We start from the raw sequence: 16,796 nt of genomic DNA on the forward strand, positions 1-16,796 counted from the left end.
TGTCTGTGGCATTTTGCTTTTCAATGGCTAATTGCATCCCAGTAATCCACAAATTGTGTGATCCTAGGAGTGTCTCCCAAAGACTGAACAGATAACATTTAGAGGAACTGTACAGATGATATCCCAATCTATGATATCTTGCTTTGTTACTTTTAGTCTCTTCTGAGATGACTGTGATCATTGCCATCCCTTACCAAGGTTCCTCTTTTTAATTGAAGGTAGTAACAGTTTATCTCTGTGAGCATTTCATAGAATTTTAGAGTTGGAAGTCATCTTAGCATCCAACTGTGCTAGAGGCTTTTACCTAAGCTCCACAAATGCCCACGGAGTCTGATAAATTTTAGAGAGTCTATGAATGTAGGGTGTGAGTAAAGTTACATCTTTATGTTCTGTAACTTTTGATTTCCTTCCAAATAATATGTATTTTATTTCATGCACTTAAAAATATTATTCTCATAAGGGGGTCCATAGGCTTCACCAGACGGCAAAAAAAGGGTCATTACAAAAAAGGCTAAGAGTCTTACACTAATCCAACATATGCCCAAAAAAGACTCTCCATTTCAAAAACCAAATAGGCTGTGTTTAAGACCTCTAGTGAGGCAGCCAATGCTACTCTGGGCTGGTATTATTGTCAGGAAGTTTTTCCTTACATCAAGTCTAAATCTGATTCATTGCAATCTCCAGCAATTACTGGTAAGGATATAAGTTTTAGGCCTTATCTGATGCAAATAGTCAAGTGCATTTGTAAAAATATACTGTATATACATAGTGTATGAGTATATACTCCTAATATGACTCTAGACTCTCAAAACTCACATTAATGGAGTATAGTGCTCAGTGTCAAAATGGAAGGCTTTGAGTATGTACACAATGATGGTATGTATAGCTGTTGTTCAGGGAGCAGTAGAGGTAAATTCATAAAGGCTAAAAATATTGACCAAAACAATTCTAAAAAGAATTATGAAACTATAGAATGGTTACAATCTAAGTACATCACACATAGCTATAACATTATATAATATATAAATTAATATATATACATATAAATTAAAATATAAATATATCTATATAATTTCTTGATTGAGATAAAATAAGAAATTCCAGGTACAGACAGTATAAAACTATCAATGGATTATAACACGCAGTAAACACAAGGGATGTTATAAGCCAGATGGGGATTTTTTCCCATAGCACAGAAAAGACAGCTATAGAACAGAGACAATGTATTAAAATGAATACTGATCTTAGAGCCACAAAAACCTAGCTTCTAGTCCTGGATACTAAAACCTAATAAGAATTATTAAGTTAGGCTCATGTGACCTATGGGGAAATCACTTCTCTGTATCTCATTTTCCTCACATGTAAATTGAAGGTACCAGACAATGTGACTTCTAAGGTTCTTTCTAATTCCAGTTCTGTGATCTTATGATCTTATAAGGAGAGTAAAGTTGTAGAATGCTATTTCCTAGGGAACAGGAGACAATTGTGGGAATGTTGATGAAATTGTCCAAAAATGTTGCTGGAACCTTTAGCCACATTATTCTTGGGTCCTTGGGAACAAACAATGTAGCACCTTTATTCCTTACTTTTTTTTGTCCAGAAACTACCCACCAATATGGTGGTCAGGACACCATCTGTACTCTGCGCATGGTAAGGATAAGCTATGCAACCACACTTAGCAGGGTAAAACAAATGGTCCCAGGTATATATTGGGTGGTAGATGGAATACATTGTACAGTTAGATATATTCTTCAGTGTGAATAATCCATATCTTCCTATGTGGGAGCTCAGAGACCATTTTGATAAATTCTTCACTCCAACTATTAACATGGCCACTGTCTAATAGTGACTAATCCCTGGAAAAGCTAATTCAAACCATTCTTTTTAACAGACAGAACAACTAAAATGTGCTTGACTTCATACTTGCAGTCAGATAGATTGCTTATCAATCAACTTCCAAGCTTTCAGCTTGATTGGTTGTATAAACATAACCTGCATATATAAAACAATATGTATCTTCTGAAGATACTTGCCATAATATGATGATGCTATTCTTCCCCAGAGGTTTATTTATTTTTGCAGAGTTATTCATTTGTTTGTAGTCAAGTTTTCCAAACAACAAATTTAAGGTAATTACTTCTCCTCCCTACCCCTTCCCTTTCCACCCCCACCCCTCATTGCTAACCCCACTGCAATAGAGAGGCATGGTGACTTTAGATTGAGCAACAATGAAATAACATATTGCTCACTTAAGAAGGACCATGTTTAAGGATGTAAGCCAAAGTCACCTTCATAATTCTGTTTTCTAAAAGGGAGGGAATATAACAGCTTATCTTCTTGTTATACATCATTTAAATACTATTTTTTTTTTTTGCTTTTTGGAGCACAACTGGGGTTAAGTGACTTGCCCAAAGTCACACAGCTAGTAAGTGTGTCAAGTGTCTGAGGCCGAACTTGAACTCAGGTCCTGCTGACTTTAGGGCCGGTGCTTTATTCACTGCGCCACCAAGCTACCCCTAAATACTAAAATTTGAAGTTGACCCAGTCAATAGATGAATATTTTGTTGTATTATGTGCATATCTTTTTCTATTTGTGTTATAAACCATAAGCTCTTTAAAACTAGAAAGGCTCATTTTCCCCTTTATTATAATAATAGCTCACATTTATATAACTCTTTACATTTTACAAAGAGTTTTACAGATACTATTTCATTTGATCTTCACAATGAGTCTTGTGAAGTAACTCCTCATTTCACAGATGAGAAAACTGAAGTTTAGATAGGCTGAGTAACTTGACCAGCACCATCCAACTACTAAAAAGTCTGGGGTAGAATTCTAATGGAGACTTTCTTGACCCCAGGTCTAGTTTTCTATTCACTACTCAACTCCTTGCCCCCAGTGTCTAACACACTGCCTTACAAATGGAAGGGACCTTAAAAAATCCATGTCGAATGGCTTAATATAAAGTTCCTTGCCTACAAAACCATTAGGAAGTATTTCTGCTGTTGACTCATACCAGTTGAGTAGTCTCTGGGAGTGGAAATCATTCTGGTTAAGAATCTAGTTGTCTAGACAGTACTGGATACCTTTGGCATTTCCATATACATATATATCTATATCTGTGTATGTATATATATATATATGTATATATTTCACTCACCTGGAAAAATTAAAATAAAAAGAGAATTCTCCACCACAATTGCCCCCTTGATTTTCACATCAAAGATCTAAGCACACAAGATGACAAACTGCTGCCTTCCAAGCTTTTCTTCCACTAACCTACACCCTAATTTGCTTACTTGTAATATCACCACGTGCTATCACAAAAATTAATTTGAAATCATAGGGTAGGGTTGATGATTTCTTTCTACAGAGAAGGATAACAGAGAGGAATTGTTATTTAAGCAGAGGCCTTCTATAATTAGTGACAATAAAAGAGAAATATTCATAATTACATCAAAGCATTCTTGACTGTGCATTGTTTTTATTTCCTCTTCTTCCCTCTCCTCTCCCCACCACCCTCCGGCACTTTTCACTACCTTAAATGCAAAATTGATTTTTAGAAGGCTGGGATAAAAAGGAACTACTGAAAAGATCCTGGAACACTGACAGATACTTGAAAATCCAGGGAAAAAATCTTGGGTCATCTTATAAAATGGATTATACGAACTGTCTGCATGTGATGCAGATGTCAGCAACAAGCAAAATATTCCCTAGAGAAGCCGTCTATACATACTCTCCGCTATGGGAAAATCCTATGTCTTTCTGCCTTTAGGGGAAGCAAAGGGAGAGGGGGATTGGAGAGCTCTGTTTCATCCGTGAGCATAAACATCAGGCTGATTTTGAGAAGTGAGCCAAACCAAAAATAGACCAGAATATTGTTACACTATTAAAAAAAATAGTATATATTTTCCCTTCTAAATCTGGCATCCTGAATACCTCATTTTAAACAAGCCAGAGATTGCAAGTTTGAATCTGTTTGGATAGAGGAGAATTTGTATAAATGTTTTGTTCAAGCCCAAAAGGGAAGGGGAGTTTAAATACACAGTGCATGAAAGATGCATGTACAACTTCAAAACAGCTTACTGCACAGAAGGGCAAAACTGAGCCGAACCCTGTTACTCATTCCCAGCAGTCTCTAAGGGTAAATATCTTACAATTTGCAACATTGTTTCAATGACCCAAACAGTAAGAGATTAACCAAAATTTCATAACTGTCCCTTTCTCCCTTCTGTTTCCTGAAGGAAGGGGGTGGGGAGAAGGAGGTCAAAGAACAAATAGAAACAAAAAACTGCATTTTGCATCCTTTTTCTGCACTTGAGAGGGAAAAAGGAGAGAGATAAATCTGTATAATACTGAACCAAATCTCTTTAATTCCAGGCAGCTTTTATCATTCAGTCAGTGAGTCTGTGTGTGGAAAAATTCATGCTAATTCCCCCTAGCAACAGGCTCAGCCTATCAGGAGACTCCATACGCCATGCAGCTGCCAGCCAGCGAGAATAACTCTAAGTAGGTCAGGCCTGTATTTCTAAAAATGCTACGGTCTAGTAACCCCACTGTCCCGTCTGTCTGCCCTGCCCCATAATAACCTCAATTGCTTGGTGACACAATGACATACTACCCTGTTAGAGTGCAATCAAATCATGCTGCATTATTCTGGCGTGAGCATCACTGCAGGATGAAGGACCCTTTGAGGGACAGCATTAATCAGGCAGCCATTCACGTCCACTAGCACTTCACTCTGGAAATGGGTCCTGCATTAATGACCAGCTGTTTGAACTAACACAAACAAAATAATGTCTTCCACCCTATTGGGTGCACAGAATACACTATTCTGATCCAGCAGGTTACGCTTATTGACTAACTCTAAGATGTAAATTAAACAGGCTCAGATAATGTCAGCTTCTGGAACCTCAAAGTAAGTATATTTAAATAATATTACATGCAATGATTTCATACACACAATCTCTTCTGCCTGTGATTTTGCTTAAACTATATTTTAAAAAATGCATGCACAGGTAATATCATAAATATGCACATCACTAAAAAAAAAGTCCAAATGTAGATAGCTGAACTGAGATTGACTTCTCCCTAGGCATGGAAACAAAACAGGTCAGGAGCAATTGGGCAATGAACACAAATACAAATACAAAATGGGAGTCAACATTCTAAACTGACAGACCAATCAGGAAGTACCTCCCACCAAGGATACAGGCACAGCCTTACCCTCATCTCTAAGCACTGGAAGGGATGAGAGGGGGAAGTGAAATATAGTCTTTAAAAACTCAGCATTTGTGCACAGTACTTTGTGGCATTCTAAAAATTACTGGATTACTTTACTACCACGGGTACCTTGTTATACCTCTCTCTTTCAATAACTCAAAACAATGTCTCTTCCACAATGACAATTGGGTATAGTGAGGGATGAATATTTGGGAAAACATATTATCATTCATTTCAGAGAGTTTCATGCATTTGATTGAACCACAAAAAGACATTTTCTTGGATGGTTAATCTGCATTTTTTAAAGGGCTTTACAGTTTTATTTAATGAATATGTGCTCTCTAACAAGCTGATAATTCAGTCTTCAATTATGCAGAATTCAGCAGGTCTTAAACATGTAATCCATTCATATTTGATTTATGAACATAGCAGATTCATTAATCCATTTGCCCTTGTTTGAACTGGGCTTAATAACTTAGTTATGACTATCTCTACTTTGTAGCACACATCACATAGTTATTCTTGGACAGACACAGTCACTGACGTAACCATGAGTTGCTAATTACAAGTCGCTGACAATTCGCCTTGTCTGTGTTACTTTGAAGTTCAAACTCTGTTTCTATCCTACATGCTTGCTTGGGGTTCATTCTATATCTCCCTCTTCTCTCCTCTCTTCTTATTCCATTTTCAGTCTGTCTAGAGTCATAGCTTTGGATGATCTGATTTCATCAATCTCTACCCCACCCATCTTTCTCTGCACACATATCAATAGTTGGGGAGTACAGTAATAAGATTCCTCCCCTTCTTCTTCCCTCTGCAGGAATGTTACCCAACATCTGACCAAACATATTCCAACACACAGGACTGCCTTTGTAGAACTAGGAACAAAAAATGGAAGGATCAAATAGGCATCCTATAGGACTTCACATTGACTACTGGGCCATCGCCTTATCTTGAATTGGGGGCTGATGTGACTAGGTTGGGGTAGCAATTACAGCTGAGCCCCTTTCATCCTCAGAGTTTAAATGGACCTGAGGCTCACAGTAGGTAACAGTGCCAGCAGTCTTTGCTACTCAATATCAGATTTGCTCACCACTTGGACAAGGCCAACTCAAATAAGACACGAGTTTTCTCCATATCGACTCTATGTCCGTGTTATGACAAATCCTACTGACGTTCAAAACACAATCCCACAATCACATCCAAAAATAAAAGATCTATACATAATCTATATCTATAATTGTTTACCTCCATAGACAACTATAGATATATCTATATCCATAGATAATTATTAGATACATATATGTATACAGATCCTTTATCTGATCAACTTGCTGCAAATGTCAGCACCACCTCTTTTCTTGGGCGGGGATTTCTTTCTTTCTTTTTAATTATTGGGTAATTTTGGAATTCTTTTTTTTTTAATGTAAACCTAACATTGGGTTCAGCTCAGTTGAGCATTTGGCCATCTGAAGCCTGTGGCAGTCAGCTGGTCCCAGAGTCATCTGGGATACATTTATTTTGATTAGATTGATCAGATTTCTATTTACAGTATAGAATTTTTCAGCATACTGGATACAGCTGTGTTTACAGAGATTTTTAAGAAGAAGAAAACAAAACCCCTCAATTTGTCTCAGTACAGCACTGAGGAGTCAGAGCTTCAAGGAGTTAAATCAGAGGGAGATGCTTTCACACTAACAGGAAAATTCTGCATGCGATGGCTGCGACCAAGCGCTCACTACTCAGGAAATGGGTGTCGAACTGGAGCTGAAAATATAAGCTGCAATCAAGCCTGATCCAGCAAAGTGACAAACTTTCTGTGTAAAATGGTCAGAAATCTTGTTTTCATGTCTACACATGCATGCACATGCATCTAACTCTATACTGCAGAGCTGTTGTTTTCTCTGGGGACACTGGTGCAGACACCTAGCTCATCAGTTTCTTCCTTGACAGCATCGGGGACATTCAGACTACAATTTACAGTTCCTCCATCCATACACTTTGTTATAAATTATGCCATCCTCCCTAGAATGAGAATGCACAGCATCAGACAATCAAACAGCACTCAGCATCTCTTCTTTCTTTCCATGCGCTCCCTGGCTCTGGTTTTCCTCCTGGCTCTGCCTTGTCAGGCGGACCCATCATATACCTTTTTTTATCCACCTTCAGCACCACTCTGAGGTAAAATGCCACCGCATCTCTGCATGGTTTTCCCCAGACTAATCCCTTTGAGCAGCACAGGCTGAGTGAGTATTTCTGGTGCCCTTGTCGTGAAGTGGATTAGTTGGCATTGGCACGGTATAACATATCTAAGCCTCCCTTTGCCCACCCTTCTGCTTCCTACCCAACCAACCCCACGTCTTCTGCAGCTTCACCCCGGTCCACGGACCCTTCTCTCCCAGCAACAACAGGAGACCGTGGCAAGGGTTCCGTGGGCAGCTCCTTCTTGAACGCTGCGCAGACGGATGGCTCTCGTTTCGGATGTGCCATGATGAAGGAGTGGCAGGGAATCAGAAGCAGCAGCAGTAACAGCTCAGGTAACCAGGGGAAAGCTTGGCATACCAACAGCAATGCAGCACAGGAGCTTTGAGGGAAGATAGTCTTGCTTCAAAAAACAAAAAAATACCCGAAAAACAAAACCAACACAGATCAACGCTTGCAGGGGTGGAAAAACAGAAACCCAAAAAAAACAAGAGTTAAAATGAAAAAAAAAAATGGTATAGATCAGAATACTTCGTGCGACTTTTATTTCTGACGTTTCTGGTTTTATTTCCCACCCCGCCCCCTCCAAAATCTCTTCTGTTGCTGAACGCCACTGTCCATGAGTGCCGAGTCACAAAGGCTCTGTCTCCAAAGCGCTGCGAACCCAGCATCACATGAGAAACCACATGACGAACTGAAGTCGGCTGCTGATGTGGTCAACTATTTCACTAGAGGAGGGGGGAGAACAAATATGCCCAAGTGAAACGTGCCCTTCTCCCCTTTGGGAACGAAGAGTTGTTGCCCTTGAACAGACCGACCTGAAGTATGTGTATATGTGTGTGCATGTGTGTGCGTGTGTGTGTGTGTGGCTCTATATCTAAATTTATATGTGCACACACATCCACGAAAAGAAACCATGGATACTTCAAGAGAGTCGAAGGATGCTGTTCCACAGACACTAGCTGGATGGCAGCAATATTATTTCTCAGTTGTATTAGTCAAAGCTGATTCCACTTAAGTGAATTCCTGAAAAGCATACACCATGTCTTCATAGCATGAACAGGCTTGGAAAACCAATTCTATTATCTGTCCCTGCAATCTGTATCTGAACCTGCATTCTGAATAATTTATTTTTAGACTAATAAGATGCTTGCCAAGGCCGCTCCCTTTCTTCAGTGAGCAGCACAGGCAATATTCACCCAAGTGGGAAAAGCATATTTCTTTGTAGGGAGGAGACAGCTTTCATCATTTTCAGAAAGGCAATCTCTTATTAAAACACACACACACACACATATACACATACACAAAACAATAAACTCCCACGAGTAATCAGGAAAAACAAGCAAAATATTTCTGCTTCATTGAATATGACATGGCTCTTACTTGCAATTTGGCAAATGGTGGTGATATTTTTCTAACATTCATGGAGGCAATGAGAGCCCTTAAGCCGTACTTAAATCGCTGCTGCTCAGTTGGAAAAGAACAGGTGCTTACTGTCACTCCTCTGCTGAGGGACCAGGTATGTGTTGGTCTCAATGTCGGTGTAGCCTTTTCCCCAGTCTTAGGCATGGCCCCACAGTGTTCTGTTTGTGGTCAAGTGTCTTAAAGTTAATAAGCTCATCTGTTGGGGTCATCCTGTTCAGGGTGTGAGTGGCTGACTTTTTTTTTAATCTGACTGCAGTGACTGATGGAATCAATTCCATTTAACAGAAAAAGATAAATGTCCACAACTTTACAACTTGCTTTATAATCAAAGCTGAGATGGCTCCAGGGTTTTTTTTCTTTGCATCTGTCTGTAACGCCATGGGTCTGATTAACCAGCCCTCCCTATCTCCTGCTGGGAGAATGGCAACTGATCTCCTGAACCAAACAAATGGCTATTAATGTGCGTCCTTGCTTTCTACAAGGTCAAAGGAAGGAGAGTGATTTTAGAATGGTTTTCCAGTACACAGCACATAGGCACAACATGGGGAGAGAATGGCCTTTGTCCTGGGTTCCTCATCTACTAAGATGATACTGTAAATTGATGGAGTCATATAGTTCTCTTTGGCTCCTATTAAAGAGGGGGTAATCAACAGGTGGTACCTCCACATCTTTGAATGTGATTCATATAAAACTCATATGCAGCGCTCCTTGTATTCAGAAGAAACCTATAATTTGATGCATATGCATCATTAAAAAATTTGCTTCAATTACTATCTTGAAAGAATCTCTGAGCTCAATCAGATCCTCACCTAAAAATGCTGAGTTTTGTTATCTGCAGGCAGAATGCAATTAAAAGTGAAAATTCCTTCATTTCCAACCTTCTTATGAAACTGCATGTCTTTTAAAGATAAGGTTTACTCAGTTAAGAAAGCAATAGACTAAGCAAGCTATGTAGACTTACCAAATTTAATATACAAACACCTAAATCTGGATATCCAACTCTAATGTCCTGAATTATCTACTGGACATCCCCACTTGGAGCATCCTGTAATCATTTCAAACTTAACCTATTCAAAATGGAATTTATTATCTTCTCTCCTAAGTCTATCCTCTTTTCAAACTTCCTAGCTTCTGTTGAGGGCACCCCAATCCTTCTAGTGATAAACCTGGAGTTATCCATGACTATTCACTCTTCCTCACTCTTACATATCCCATCAATTGCGAAGTCTTGTCTATTCTCTTTTTACAGTATCACTTACATCCATCCCCTTTTCTTTACAGTTTCTCAGAGAGTCAACACTCTAGTTCAGGCCCAAATGACCTCTCTCCTAAGATTATTGCACCAGTCTCTTTGCTTCCAGTTTCTCCCTTCCCATGCAGATTTTTCATGTCACTATCAATTAAAAAATTATTCCATATTGGCTACAGAAATCTTCAGTTCTATATAATTTGGCTCCTATTATGCATTTCCTTGGTTTTATTTCATACTAGTACCTTTTATGTAATCTCCATTTGGCAAACTGCCTTACTAGGTGTTCCCTATACAGGACACTTTGTTTTCTATCTCCATGCCTTTCCATAGCCTTCTCTCCATACCTTCCCCTCAGATGTTCCCCTCCATGCCTCAGAAGTCCTAGTTTCTTTCACTACAGCATAGCTCACGTTACTTTTTACAGAAGAACTTTTCTGATGTGGACACACACACACACACACACACACACCAGAGTGGGGGGGAGGAAAGGAGGGAGACAGTTTAGTCCTCTGGACTTCCATTGTATTGCTTTATACTTACTTGTCTCTACATGTTATTCTTCATCTCCAGCAGGATGGAAGCTCCTTAAAGTCTAGCACTGACTTTTGTAATTTTATACCCAGAAACCAAAATGAAGCCCTACACAGAGTAGGAGCTTGTTGAATACATGCCCACCACTGTCTCCTTGTGAACTTATTTTATTTGCTTTTTGTTGTTCGGCTACCCAAGTACCTATGACCACTGGAACAGCCTGGAATTGTTGCAAGCCTTTATGGTTAGTGTTACTTAGCTGGCAAGACTTAAGTATCATATGACCATTAGGCTGCAGATAGTGAAATTACATTTCATTAAGTTAATGAAACAATATTCATAAATGTTTTTTAATGAGGACTCTAAAAATTATCTGTAACTCATTCTTTTTCCTCCTCCCACTTCTTAATTGTGAATGCCTCCCTCCCCCCACCAAGACTCAGCCCCTTTCCTTCTCTTTCTACACACACTCCTTTCAGTGAGCTCATCTCTCCTTACAGTTTCAACTCGCCAATCTATGTCTATAGTTACATAGGGATATAACTGTGTTCCAGAGCCATTAAGGATAGTAAGGAACATCACTCACCTTTCTTCCTAACCTAAGCCCCCATCATAATTTTCCCATTACTGTTAATGGCACTACAATTCTTCTTGGCTCCTAGGCTTGAAAACCTAGGAGGCTTTCCCCATGTGATGGAATCCTCCCCTTCCCTACATCTCATCTCAAATCTATCACCAAGTTCTCTTGATCCTTCCTTCACAATATATCTAAGTTTCATAATTGTCACAGCCACATTCCTCTTCTGGGTCCATATGTTGGTTACTAAAGAAAAATCACTTAACTGGTTTTCCTGCCTAGTCTATCCTTTTCACTGACTCATATCTAGCCAATCTTTCAAAGCCTATCTCAAGTTACACCTCCCTAATGCACCCTTTGTTAATAATTGTAGCAGTGATTTCTCCCCCTTCCTAACTCTCTGTAAAATTTATTTTCTATACCATACACTATTTCAATTTATTATACCCAATCTAGTGTTTTTCAAACCTATTAATAACAGTGTTCACCAATTATTTCATGTGTATAGGCCTTTTTCTCCAACACGATTATAAACAAATGCAGTGATATTGTGAATGGGAAGGGGCAGACCTATGAAAACAGAATCAAACTTGATCATCAGAATAATGTTCCTGAAAAACTGAAAGATCTTAAACCATGAAGAATACTGAATTCTGTTTGGTATGATTCATTTTATCAAGGCAGTAAAATGTTCCAGTATTTTAGAATTTTTTTTAAGGGTCAAAATTAAGCAGTTTGCCATACATAAACTCTGGTAACCAGAATCTTAAATAAATCCCTACCCCCATTTCCTGAGCATTCTTGCTAATGAAGGTGAATATGACATATTGGATTTCAAAGTAAGGAAGAAAGGCTATTACCTCACATTAAAACTAAAAACCTTTTAATAACCTTTCTCAGAAGCAGTAAAATAACTGAGCTTTTAATGTCCAAATATATCTTAGTGAATAGCAGGTAAATCATCACTGACCAGAGAAAAAGCTCAAGAGAGCTAAGGCATTCAAGTACTTCTTTAAACTTAATGTGAAAAAAAAACCCCATCAATTTTTTCAAGTTTTCTTGGAGGAAAATAATCCTATAGTTCAATTTTGGAAATATAATTGTATTCAAATTCACTTTGGCCCAGTCATTCCTCCTTACTATTCTTATGCTATTTCAAATAACGTTGGCTTCAAGAATGGGATATTTCGAGAGTGATTGATATTGTGTTAAGTGGACTGGTCGAAAACATGAGACCAAATTCTTTGCTTTGAAATGATGAAGCTCTTTTTAGAAAGAGATATGGATAATGTGTATACCCTTTTGTGGGGGAAATCTCAGTTAAGCTTCTTTGGATGCCACTTTGTAGGGAAAATGCCACAGAAAATGTGAAAACTACATTTATGTGATTGAATCATATAACCAAAAATATGAACACATGTACCTTGACTTTAAAATCCTGGAAAATAGTAGTAACATGGTGACATTTTGCAGATCTATACACTTAATGAGTAGGTTGTTAAATAACTAAAAATGGTTTATAATAAATTTTTATCCCCAAGAATAAATTCAGGATTAGGATGAAGGTTCTTTTGTTTGCTTGTTTGTTTTTGTGAGAAGGCTGACAAAGTGACTAATTGCTGTTATTCAGCAAATTACTCATCTCACCTCCCCCTGCTACCCAGGATTATGGCCTAGGTCCATTTTACAAGGGCCAAATGGCCATTTTGAGGTGGAAAGCCTGTGTTTGTTCACCTGTGAATAGTTTGACCTTAGACTCTAGCCACACTGTCAGGAAGTCAGCTTTTCCATGTTCTTTACAGTAAACAAAGACAGTATGGCTTGACTCCAAGTGTTACAGAAGGTCAGGGACCAAACTGCATGAAAGACAAAGACTGCTTCCAGAAATTGAAGTCCAAAATTAAGTGAACAACATCAAAATTCCAAACTGTGCTCATGCTGCTTCTCACCATTCAGTTCAGGCAGCATTAACACATAACCAACATAGATGCATAATTGACACATTCACTGCCAAAGAGAACAGGAATTGCAGATTGTTCTTCATACAGTAAAAGTTCATTTAATTTAGATTAGAGGGAATCCAACATGATGAAATGTACCATATCTTTACATCATTACATGCAACTAAAATTTCTAACAATATTTTTGGCTACATGATTTTTTATTTAATAAATAATTTATTTAATAAACAGTAAGACATTTTAAAAATCTTTTGGGCTTTTTTCTCTGTTCACATCCTCCTTGACCAAAAGTTACAGGGTTTAATTCTTAAACATTTTTCTCCCAGACACTATGTCCTCTCTAGGTTGATTTTAATAATGCTTCCTCCTATTCCTCCCCTTACCTTTTTGGCTACTCCTCAGTATCCTTTGCTAAATCATTATCTATACCAAGACCCCTAATTGTGAATGTTCCTAAGTTTCTGTCTTGGTCCTCCTTTCTTTCCAATTTCTTTATCATGGTGACCACATCAGCTCCTGATGGTTAAATTGTCATTCTAATGCCAATGACTCCAAAATTCAGTTCTAGTCACTTTCCTGAGATCCAGTCCCACATTTCAAACTAGCTGCCCCCATTAAGATCTTAAACTCAACAAATCCAAAACAGAACTTATATTTTCCCCCAAAGACATTCCTTCTCTGAATGCCCCTGTGTGTCTATCAAGGGTGCCACCTTCCATCTGTCACCCAGGTTCACAAATCATCCTCAACTCTTCAATTTTTCTCATTTCCCATTGCCATTCAAGTGTTGACTGTTTTCAATTTTACTTCCACAACCTCGTTCACATTTGACCCTCTCCTTCTTCTTACACAGCCACCACTCTAGTTTATACCTCATCGCTTCTTGCCTGGTCTATTGCATCAGCCTTCTAATTGGACTCTCAGCTTTTAGCCTATCTTCTCCAATCCAGCTTCCATATAGCTGTCAAAATAATATACCTTATCATATCACTTTAGTGTTCATTGGCATTCTATTGCCTCTAGGATAAAAACACAAATGCCTCATTTTGCCATTTAAATTCCCATACATCCTAGTTTCAATTCCCTTTTTAGACATTTCAACCTATCCCCCTTTACCCACTCTACAATCCAGCCAGCAAAATTGTTCATTTTGAACTGGGCATTGCATCTTCCATCTGTGTGCCTTTATATTCTCTCATCTCTACCTCTTAGAATCCCTACCTTACTCCAAGGTTCTACTCTATAGAAGTCTCCTCCAGTTATTAGTACTCCTTTAACTCCTGAGGTTATATTATACTTGTTTTCCTATTTGACCTCGGAGGGTAGAACCAATGACAATGAAGAGAAGTTGCAAAGAAGCAAATTTCAGTTTGATTCCAGAGAAAAAACAAAAGTGTCTAAGAACCAGAGTTATCTCTAAATAACACTGGATACACTGGAGGGTAAAAGGCTTCTCCCTCTGGGAGATCATCAAGCATCCATTGCATGACTGCTTGTCTGATATGTTCTTAGGAAATGCCTTTCATATATTGGTTGAATTACTATAAATGGCCGCTGATGTCCCTTCCAACTGGAAAATTCTGTGTTCTATGAAATGTGACATAGACATAGTAGAATCTTAGAACAACATGAGGTCAGAGATTTTCTAGACTTTATTCCATTTTTATCTTTCATTCATTTTATAAAATCTGGGCAGTTTTAAACTATGATTTCTGGAAATATGATATCAGGTCTTAATTTTCTTGTCACAGTTTTCAGGGGATGTAATAATTTTCAAGTTGGCTTTCCTTGAAACCTATTTTCCAGTTCAATTATTTTTGGTAGTAGATACTTTATATATTCTTTTTTTAATATTTTGATTTCCCACTATTTCTCATTTTTTCACATAGTCATTGAGTTCCAGTTGGTCCATTCCAATTTTCTGAGATTCCACTACCTATTTTAAGATATTTATTCTCATTTTAATTCTTCCCTCCAGAGTTCTTTTTAAAAATCTCTTTGTTCATGTCTTCTAGGTATTCTTATACTCCTAGTGGCTGTCATTTTTTTTTCACCCTCTGAGGCTCCACTTGTAGTTCTTATGGTATTATTATTTTATTCCAGGAATCTCTTGACCCATAACATCTCTCCATATTGTTCAATATCTTTTTTTTATTTATTCATGTCTCCAGCATCAGTTCCAGATTTAAGACTTTTTTCTAGATCCAGACACAACACTTTATAGCATCGTGAATTGCCCCAGTTGATCTTGACTTTGTTTTTCTGAATTTCTGCCACTGGCTTCCACTTTCCCATAATGTGTTTGTGCTCAAAACATTGACGGGCTTCAATGTTCCTGGTCAGGGTTCTGTTGTTGGCTGTCACCCATCAGGGCACTGCATGTATCTTTCTATCACCCCTGGAGATTCTCAAGTAGTAGTGCTGCTACTGGCTTCCATCCTTACTAGGGCTTTTTCAGCCAGGGAGTAGCCATGGACTTCTCTGTTTAGGGCACTAGCAAGGGTTTTTGTCCTATTTACCTGTGCTCATGCTGGCTTCTCTGGCAGTAACTTTCTGTGTAGTACTGAGGTGAATGAATGAAGAAACTTCCTGATGAATCTTTGTATTTTTTGGTCATTGTCCAGTCTGGTACCCTTTATATATCAATGTTGGGATAAAAGGGGGAGAGCTGGGTTCCTCTGTGAACTTTCACACAGCCATCTTCACTGGAAGCTTTCCCTTTACCTACAATAAAACACAGAAAGAAAAAAATGGGGATGGGCTATAATATCAACTTTGAAATTTTACAAGTTTACAAAAAAAATTCATTCATTCATTAATTCTACAATCTCAAAAAAAGATGGGAAAATCTGAATTATCCAAATAATAAGGGTTGTGACAATTCACACATAAAATTGAGATAATATTTTCTCCCTAAGAGCTCCTATTCCCAAGGAATCTAAAATGAATAAAAAAACCTTAATTTTAAAGATTATTCAAAAACCTTTAAAAAATTTAACCAAGTAACTAACTTATAATAGCAGCTTTGTGTAGAAGTAGAGTCATCTGTTACTGTTTAAAAAAATACAAAGTTAAACAGTTTAGGAAACTCTGAAGAGTGTTAGGGGAGAAATATTGTCACTAGAATTTTTTCCTGTTTTCACCTCTAAGAAATATTATTGCCATGGGGAGGGCCAAGATGATCAGCAACCTGAAACATTGAAACAGATTCCAGTTGGGTTTGGTGACATAAGCTTATAATTCCTACTACTGGGAATGCTGAAGCTCATGGATCTCTTGAGTGTACTAGTTCTAAAGTAGATTAAGATCAACAGGCATTCATGTTAAGTCCAGCACCAAGATGGTGAACCCTAGGAATGAGGGGCCACCAGACTACCCAAGGATGGGTAAATCAACCTAGGTTGAAAACGGATCAAGTTACAGCTTCCATATCAGCAGTGGAACTGGGTCATACATGGTCACTGCAACAGATTCTGTAAAAAGTTCATAGAAAATAACATGTCTAATTTGGAAGAGAAGATTCCATATATTGACAGAGCTCAAGATATACCAAGGGACAAAAGAAAGAAGCAAGAAGTAGACAATAAGAAAGTCTCAGGACCAAAGGGCAAATTGATTTGGCAAA

General features: G+C 38.1%; 1 long non-coding RNA gene across 12 annotated transcripts in view; it reads right to left on the reverse strand.

Moving 5' to 3' along the window:
- Nucleotides 1-13,243: 13,243 nt before the first annotated feature.
- The window catches only part of LOC138166558 (uncharacterized), a 552,457-nt gene continuing 548,904 nt past the window's right edge, over nucleotides 13,244-16,796 (reverse strand). For all 12 annotated transcript variants that reach the window (XR_011169622.1, XR_011169629.1, XR_011169625.1 and 9 more), the window contains one exon: nucleotides 13,244-15,895. This is a non-coding gene — a long non-coding RNA (uncharacterized lncRNA). The remainder of the gene's footprint in view (nucleotides 15,896-16,796) is intronic.

Source organism: Petaurus breviceps, unplaced genomic scaffold (genome assembly GCF_028583685.1).
Source record: "Petaurus breviceps papuanus isolate PSGF00001 unplaced genomic scaffold, PetGlider_PUasm1.0 224, whole genome shotgun sequence".
NCBI classification, from domain to species: Eukaryota; Metazoa; Chordata; class Mammalia; order Diprotodontia; family Petauridae; genus Petaurus; species Petaurus breviceps.